Raw genomic sequence first — 9,670 nt, forward strand, 5'->3', positions numbered from 1 at the left:
ATTCTATCTTTTAAATCTGGTGTTTGTCACAATATTGGGAAGAGCACGAAAGGGGTTATCATTAGGCTACTGTCTGTGTGCGACACCTGTGAACAGAGGTTCTACTGTCATCAGACCAATGGACTGTTTGATCAAAGAGCGCATCCTTATGTCTGTTGTTACTGTTGTCAGTGATCATTATTTGTGCAAAAGTATTTTCTCAGAACATGAGTTTTGCTATTTAGAACACAATTTAAAGCGGGATTGTCATACGCCAAGCAATCCTCGCTGTGATTAAAACATTAAATCACATACCACAGGAAAAATGGTTAGAAAGCAGCACATCCACTGATTTAAATTCATATACAAATGTTGTAATTTCTGGATAATAATTTCATGAAATTTCAGTGCCTTAGTGTCATATTTAATCTAAATGTGTATGTCAAATGTAAAACAGACTTTAAAATCATTCTGATTGCTTCCTTATTTCGCTTCCTCCAGTAAAAGAGTGCGTATGCAAGGTCTAGAGTGTCCATATGGTGCCCACATATTTACGCCTAGTTTATTTTTTATAAATCCCGATATGTGCATGGAAAATTGCAACGTTTATACATCAGGCCCCTGGTGATTTATTCCTCTGATTGGTAGGAACATCTGATCCTGATAAGGACTGTGTTTGAACAATTAGCAAATGTGTCTTTAACTATGAACCTGGAAAAGTGTGAGTTTGGAAAAGCAACAATTACATACCTGGGTAAGTAATTCGGCCAAGGTCAAGTCCGACCTGTTAGTGCAATAGTTTCCGTTATTTTTGATTTCACTGTGCATACTAAACGATAAGAATTACCCGCTTTTTAGGCATGGCCGGGTATTATCGTAATTTTTGCCTACACTTTTTTTTTAACCATTGTACATCCTCTTACCAGTCTGTTAAGTCCTGCCGTTGATTTTGTGTGGTCTGAGTCTTGCCAATATGCTTTTGACAGTGTGAAGAATTTACTAATTTAGTAATTTACAAATTAGGGTTTAATGCCAACCCTTTACTGTGGTTTAAGCCTATACGCACTACTTTATCATGAGGCTATTGATATTTTTTCTACATTAAAAAAATAAACAAACAAAAAAACATAAAACTATGTAGGACAGCAGATAAAATTTTGAATTCCCTCCATCCCCAATTCATAAAACCCTCCATCATTTTTAATACTACAAAACTGCCTTTCAATTTTACATGGCGGTTCCTTCAACTTGACAACATATTCTCTCTGTTAGTGGTGACTGTTAATATCCATTAGCTGAACAAAATTAATTAAGATCAACTTAATTTTAAAAATGTCTCCCTGCACTATTTCAAATGCTGCCACCAAGTCAGCTAAGACAGAGGCAACTTTAATCCAAACAAATCGAACGACTCCCATGACTGAAGCATGGGAAGAACTATAGACTAATCTATATACCATTATTGGGCAGCTGCTGCAAATGTCAAAGCCTCTAATTTAGAAGTCCAATAACAAAGCAATGAAATTTTCGTGAGCACAAGAGAAGAAAGGCGAGTGGTCTGAACAGTATGAGAACAATAAATCAGTCAGGTTAAAAGCCCCTCTTTAACTTTATGTCTCAGTAATTCAGTCTCCTGTAGCACAAACTCCACAAATGAGGGACCGAGGGAAACTAAACAAATTTGAATTAATAGTAAGTAATGAATATTGAGATGAAGATTTATTTATCCTTTTATTATTATTCATATTTTGGTCTCTCTCAAGAAATCTACAAGCCAGAGGCAACTGACACAAGCTCCAGCAGCTTCGGGAAAATCTCTATGTGTGTTTCTGATTATACATGTAAGAGTATTTTTGTCTGTTTATATGTGTATACCCCTTAATGAATTATTAAGAAATTGTGGTAACATCATGAGGTTTTGAACTCTAAGAGGCTTCCATGCAACGATCTAGAGAAGCTTCCCTAATTAACATCATCTTTACTGAGAAAAGAACTTTGTTTTTTTTCACGACTACAGTGTGTGCATTTGTTCAAGGGCAGTGAGGGATATACATGTGTCTGTAAAAATAGGCTATACTACAGAATACATTTCTAAGATTCCAGGAGTTTCATTCCTAAAGGGATTTTTCTTCTATTTCAGCCATGCCTCTCTAGCACCTGACGTTGTGGAACAAAGACAAGGATAATTTGAAAGGCTCATCTCCCTTCTCTTTTCGTACTCTGCACTCCATTTTCCCCCATCTTTTTCTCTCCCTCCTTTACTCACTGGACTCTTTGACTTTGATCTCTTTCCAGGCATCATTCACTTCATTCTGGGATGCTATATTCCTTAAAAGACAAGAGTTTATGTATTATTTATAATTGTTTACGGTCATATTTTCTAGGCTGCCCGTTTTAACAGGTTCTGCAAAGTGCAAAGAATGAGTCAAATCGATCGAAATAACAACAACAGCAATATAAAGGATATTGTAAGTCAATTGAGAAAAGTATTACCCCAAAGATTCTGCCAGCACTGTAATTTTAATGATTGTAGCATGTGAAAATGAATTATTTTATTCAGAGCACGTTTGAAATAACAACAAATTTGTCAGAGACCACAGGAAAAAAAAGGTGTCTGTGCCACATATTTCATCATTCCAATTAAATTAGTTGGACACTAAATGTCTTGTACCTTCAAAAATTATTTGGAAATTGTTTGTGGACTTATTGTTTGTTATACTTATTTTTGCTTTTGGAACAATGCCCTCACTACGAAAATCACTAGGTCACCCCTAATGAAATAAAATAAAATTGACAAATAGTTTTCTAATAATGTACAGTCATGCAGACATAGCAGTGGGCAAAAAAAAATGCTGATTTAGTCTTCATATAACATATAACTTTATGGCAGCTGCCATCTTGATATCAGCTCATGATCTTGAGGTTAATTCAACTCTGCCAGTGATCTAAAACCACTGCTGTACCACTTGTTTGGGAAGATAAATAAGAGCCAGCAGTGTCATCACTGCACCTTTAGTTTCACCAAACAGAATTACAAAAATTATGATTAAAATAATGTTTACCATTTTAAGGGAAAATAATCTATGGCTTACTTGTACTTATCCCTGTATATTAAGCTGGGATATAAAAATGTACTTAAAAATATCAAGGACTGCATTACAAAAAAATAAACAACAGAGGATGTCACAGAGGTTTAAGGCTATTTTGGATCCTTGTAGTACTGAAAAAATTGTGAAAAAGGTGAAAAGCTTCTTATATTTATTTATGTATTCATTTATTTATTTTGCAAACCAAAAGTTCATACACACCAGTTTGTTTGTTGGTTGCTCAATTGAAAGGAAACAGAATGTCGTGCACCATGTGAATAACAATAAAGACAAATAATTTCAGTTGTAGTTAAAATTCAAAATAAGGTCAATCGGTGTTTAGACTTATCTGTAAATAAACACTGGAAGATGTGTACTCTAATGAACCCTAAGAGAGGCTTACTGCATATGATCCCCTAAAAGGGGATTTCAGAAGTCCTGACCAACAATCAGTGGGACCAATCCGTTTGCGTTCTCTCAGACACTTGTCTCCGAGCAAAGATTACACACTAATCTAGCAATCTCAGTTTTAATCAGAACACATGTCCACATTTCCATCACCATATGGACATGAACTATTCCGAGACTCCCCCTCGATCACTTCTGATCTCCCTGTCATGATTTAAGAACTCAGACCCAAGGGAGATTTTGCTGGCTTAGCCATGATCAGGTGCTTTCGAGATCAGTCTCCAGAGATGCCTTCAGAGAAAAGGGCAAACAGACACTCTCGCTGATCAAATTTCAAGGATTAGTAATTGACAGGGTTAGTGTCAATGATAAATTCACACACAACCTTTCACACCTGATCCAGTTATTTGATCCCCTAAAAGGGGATTTCAGAAGTCCTGACCAACAATCAGTGGGACCAATCCGTTTGCGTTCTCTCAGACACTTGTCTCCGAGCAAAGATTACACACTAATCTAGCAATCTCAGTTTTAATCAGAACACATGTCCACATTTCCATCACCATATGGACATGAACTATTCCGAGACTCCCCCTCGATCACTTCTGATCTCCCTGTCATGATTTAAGAACTCAGACCCAAGGGAGATTTTGCTGGCTTAGCCATGATCAGGTGCTTTCGAGATCAGTCTCCAGAGATGCCTTCAGAGAAAAGGGCAAACAGACACTCTCGCTGATCAATTTTCAAGGATTAGTAATTGACAGGGTTAGTGTCAATGATAAATTCACACACAACCTTTCACACCTGATCCAGTTATCTTAGCATTCCATTTGAGTTCAGATTAATAATGGCTAAGCAAATCAATAATCAGAAGCTTTCTGAGGGTTTGAAAAGATGCCACTAGACTCTTAAAGGTTCCAAAAGGTGTTTTTTTTTTGTCATGAAGAACAATGCCATAGAAGAACCATTTTTTGGTTCACTAAATAATCTTTTAGCAAACAGTTTTTTAAAGAGTGAAGAACATTATAATAATCTAAGGAACATTTCTCCACTATAAAGAACCTTCTGTGCAAAGGAAAGATTACACGGATGCTAAATGTCCTTAATGAAATCATAGATGCAATAAAGAACCTTTCTTTTTAAGAAGTGAGCATGTTTTTGCTCTTCATTGCAGGTGCTCACTTCATACTGACAGTCCTCCTACTTCAAAAAAAAAGCATAGTGTGTATTACAAAGAAGCATCAGGAGAGTGTAAGGGAGAAAGAAAGAGAGAGAGAGAGAGAGAACAAAACAGACTTCAAGAGTATTAGAGAAAGACCCCATTTATTAAAAGGTTCAAATTTTTTATCTCTTCTGTGAGTTCTGGGGAGGAAAACCCATTTCCTCCACTCATAAGTGCTATATTTATTTAGTTTTAGTATAATTCCTCCTCCATCTGCACATATCAGGGGAACAGGAATCTTCCCAACCAGACCTGCGTCTTTTTCTTTTATTTGTGTGTCTCGCCGCCGGCAGTGAATTAACATGGCTTAACCATGTTTTGTTTGTAATTAGCAGCGGGCACAATGAAGTGCTGTAGGGTTTCGCTGCAAGTGGCAGGCGATTACCTGCCCGCTCAAAGTGACTTCCTAAACATCTGTGGGGATTAGAGCAGAGGGGAAGCCATCAAATGGCAAAGCAGATGGCTGTCAAGGGACACTCAGCACAGAAACCAATATTTTGATAGTTTGTTTTAATTTGCCAATCACGTAGGTCCATGAGGGAGTTTAAAGAGAGCCACTCAACAATCTCACAGCGAGCTAGAGAAGAAAGAAACAGGTGCCAAGAGAAAATGGGTCAGAACCTCAAAGATGCTCTGGAAAGCCATAAGATACATAAAGTATTGAATCAAACACACTTTCATAGCGATTTGGGTCACAATACTGTATATAATAGGTCAATGACAAGTAAGATTTTTTTATTTATTTATTTCTCATAGCATGACATATCATTATGCAGTATATCATTATGTTTTTGGGGAGGCACACTAAACAAACCTTGTCTTGTCATAAAAAGTTATTTGAAGAGACTCGACAGAGTCATTAGGATCTGCAGGGGTCCACTCGAAATAATTTCCTGTTCTATGGTGTTTTTCAGCATGTTTTTTGCACCACGTGATTTTGTTGGTCACATCACATGATATGACTTGGCAGACAAAGGTTTTTGAAATATCAAGAAGAAAAAATAATAATGAAAGACTATGCCAAATAAGATTTAATTACTTTACAGTTGCAATTTAAGGGAAGTAGCGACAGATCTTTTCTTCCATGTTACAAACATATCATTGAAAACTATTTCAAAATGTTTCTTAATGTTTGTCTGATCTAAAGTGTTTTCTTTAAATGTATCCAAAAGTATTTTTTTTTAGATTAATTTGATCTTATGTTATGAGAAATGTCATCCACTAGTCCCATCTTGTTTCAGTTAACCAATGGTAATTGATGTTAATAACATTTTTATAATGCATACTGTTGTTAATAGATAGCGCATTACAAATACATTTGTATTATGAAGCAAAATTACACATGTTCTGTGTATTTTTCAAATTGACAGTCATTGACAGATTTAGAATGTTTTTGTTGTCTGATTTAATAAGTTTTACCTTTAAATGATCTGCATTTGTTATGAGACTAAGTTGATCTTATTCCACGAGAAATGATATCTTAACGTCTTAACTACATGATTGTTTCAGTTAAGCATAAGTATACAGTGGTTGATATTGTTAACAGTTTTTAATGTATAACTGTATTGTTGCAAATAGCTGTAGTGCATTACAAAGCATTTGTGCCATCTAATCCTCTTAAACAGAATTTACACAATTGAGTGTCACGGATCGGCAAGAAAGAAGACCCAGGTGCAGATTAACAGTGAAGGGGGTTTTAATTTATAAGACAGTAGACAAGGCACAAGGAGAGCGTGACATGCATAAGAGTTCAAACACTAGGGCAACCTAGACGACAGGCACTGAGGATGACTACTGAGACCAGTCCTGGGTAAAAGACTTGACGACTGCAGATGACCAGATGGTTAAAGGTGGAAAATCCTAAACAGGAACACAAGGAACCAGAGGTTTGAAGATGTCTCAGACAAAGCACCAATCTTGCTGCCAGATAGAGGATCACAGAACCAGAGGCTTGACACTTGAGAATCAGATAGCTGCACCATTCTTGCTGCCAGGAAGTGAGAGTCAGCAACCAGGGAGAGCTCAGAAAGCAGGACACAAACTCTACATCAAACACACAACTAAACAAGAACAAAGTTTAACTATAAACACAGGAACGCAAGCAAGGGCATACCACAAACGAACAAGCAAAGAAATTATGAAAATGAGCATAATATAAAGCACATAAAGATCAGGTGAAAACAATCAGGTCAACGAGGACTAGATGAGGAGGCAGGACAAGAGGAGCACATGGCCAACACAAACAGAGATACAAAACAAACAAAGAAACACTTAACAGAGACTAGGCAGACAAGACTGTCGGGGCAGGATCCTGAAATTGAGATTTAAAACATTTTGATGTGCCTGTGTGCATGCATTGTTCTCTACCCTTACAACATTTGACCATTAATTAAATGACTAACATTTTTACATCTGCCTGCCAACTGCCTTCTGGTAATTTTCAGTTGCAATAACACAATGTGAACACACTCGCTACAGGTGGTAAAATTGTGTAATTTTTAACACATCTCTTTTTGCATTGCATCAAAGTGAAATGGATTATAAAAAATGAAATAATGCAGGACAGGGACTTGGTTCTGTTTGCCATTTGTTGATTGGATGGAGACAGATCTGAATGCCATAGCTTGACTGTAAGACAGTCCTGCATATGTCACTAGAGAGATGTCTGTCAGTTCACTGGACGATCAAGTTAAGACTAATTAATTAACAAAAAAAAAATTGAAAGTACACAGATTAATTGTTCACAATACGATCTATAACATGCATTTAGAAAACAGACATTTCATTCCTACTTTAATCAAGCAAAACAATTTAAAAAAAGGTAATAAAAAACAGAGAAGAACACTCATAGAAAAAGGTGTATTGAAACCACTGCATAAATTGCACATTTAATGTATTTTTAAATTGGAAAAAAAGCTTGTCATTGACCTTTATACTGCTATGACATTATCAAAATGCAGTGAAGCTTCAGAGAAAAATGAAAGGCTACTTTTGCAGTGACTCTGCTGACCTTGGTTGAATATATAAAATGAATAAAGCATTTCAATAGAGTTCACAGAGAGAAACAGGACAAAAGAACAGAGAAAGAGAGCAAGAGACGGACAGAGTGAGACAAAAAAGGAGATCATTTCAGAGATAAAGGGTGTGATGCAGAGCAATGACATGGAATGATGTAAAGCTCTTCATTTCACAGATTTTCCTCTTCAAAGTATGTTGTTTCATTGATTAGCCCCATGTATTGAATGAAACATTGAGCAGTTACGCACAGGCTGGTGCAGGGTCTCTCTTTGATATGTACCTGCGATCATAAAAGCAACAAGTATTTGATGAGGTGAGGAGAAGCTTCAAAACTCCTTATTTCAGAGGAAAGTTGAAAGGGAATCAAAATCACCAACAACTGATCTGAGCCAACTAACTCACTCAAAAACAGAGAGTCCTGAATTACATGTCAAGAACACTTAAAAACTAAAGAAGAAAACATAAAATAACATTGCACCGTAAAGGCACGTTCACACCAAGAACGATAACTATAAAATAACTATAAAGATAACTATATTAGCATCCACACCAGTGGACAATACCGTCTGATTATTCCAAGCACATGCTCGTCTGCCACTTTAAATTCTCAAGCTTGTTATAGCAGGATTGATTCTGATTGGCTGTCAATGTTTTATCATTCATCAGCTGAAAAAAATTATTCTGAAAGTGATTTCAACGATATTGTTTATCTGTGCCTTTATCGTTATAGCTGTGGTGTGGACTCTGCTATTCTTTAATATTGAGAACGATTTTTAAAACTATATCTTTATCGTTATCTTTATAGTTATCGTCCTTGGTGTGAACAGGCCTTAACACTGTTCTCTAGAAAATGAATAACAACCTTTGATTGTGACAGTCTTCGGATTGATATTCTGATAGATATTTGTATAGAAGAATTATTTTCTACTAAAATACTGACATGCAAGATGGCAGCCCAAATTCCCTTTTCAACCACTGAAATGGGATTTTTTTTTTCAGTGTTATCTGTTTTCAGTGGAATAACACAAACAACTGCCTGTTGCCATTAGATAAGACAGATAGGACAACTGCCAGTCACCTCGTTGGGGGGTGTCATGGGGACACCAACACCAGACCCTGCCGAGAGGAATACCTCTTAGTCAATATGTGGCAGGAAAGTGGAGAGAAATGTCAGAGGCAGTAGTTTAGTCCATTTTTTAATCAGTAAGGGAGATCGAAGAGAGTGAGGATGTGACATTTCCTACCAAAAAGTTAGCTAGTGGAACTTGCCTGGTCATGCCACAAGAAAGAACAAAAGACTGCATATAATTTGTCATCAAAATAAACAAACTACAGCACATCCACTCCACGTTCATTCAGAGAATGGTGAAAGGATGACTGTTTGTTTCACAACAATTCATAGAAACTCTCTTATTAAGACACAAATGAATGCATGGGTGATAGTTCAACCGGCTGGTGTCATGTTTGGACTGTATTCAGCAGAACATGTAGATTATATTGATGGTTACTTGTTATCTTTCCTGTGGCTGTCTACAAGAGATGACGTAGGAGGTCTGGGGGATTATGGGCAAAAGTCAAGTCAAGTCAAGTCACCTTTATTTATATAGCGCTTTTAACAATACAGATTGTGTCAAAGCAACTGAACAGCATTAATTAGGAAAATAGTGTGTCAATAATGCAAAATGACAATAGTAAACACAAATTTTTCAGTTAAAGACAGTTCATCATTGAATTCAATGATGTCATCATCCAGCTCAGTTCAGTTTAAATAGTATCTATGCAATCATTTGCAATCAAGTCAACGATATCGCTGGAAATGAAGTGCCCCCAACTAAGCAAGCCAGAGGCGACAGCGGCAAGGAACCAAAACTCCATCGGTGACAGAATGGAAAAAAACCTTGGGAGAAACCAGGCTCAGTCGGGGGGCCAGTTCTCCTCTGACCAGACAAAACCAGCAGTT

This window comes from Sinocyclocheilus grahami, unplaced genomic scaffold (assembly GCF_001515645.1).
Source record: "Sinocyclocheilus grahami isolate Dianchi unplaced genomic scaffold, SAMN03320097.WGS_v1.1 scaffold1017.1, whole genome shotgun sequence".
NCBI classification, from domain to species: Eukaryota; Metazoa; Chordata; class Actinopteri; order Cypriniformes; family Cyprinidae; genus Sinocyclocheilus; species Sinocyclocheilus grahami.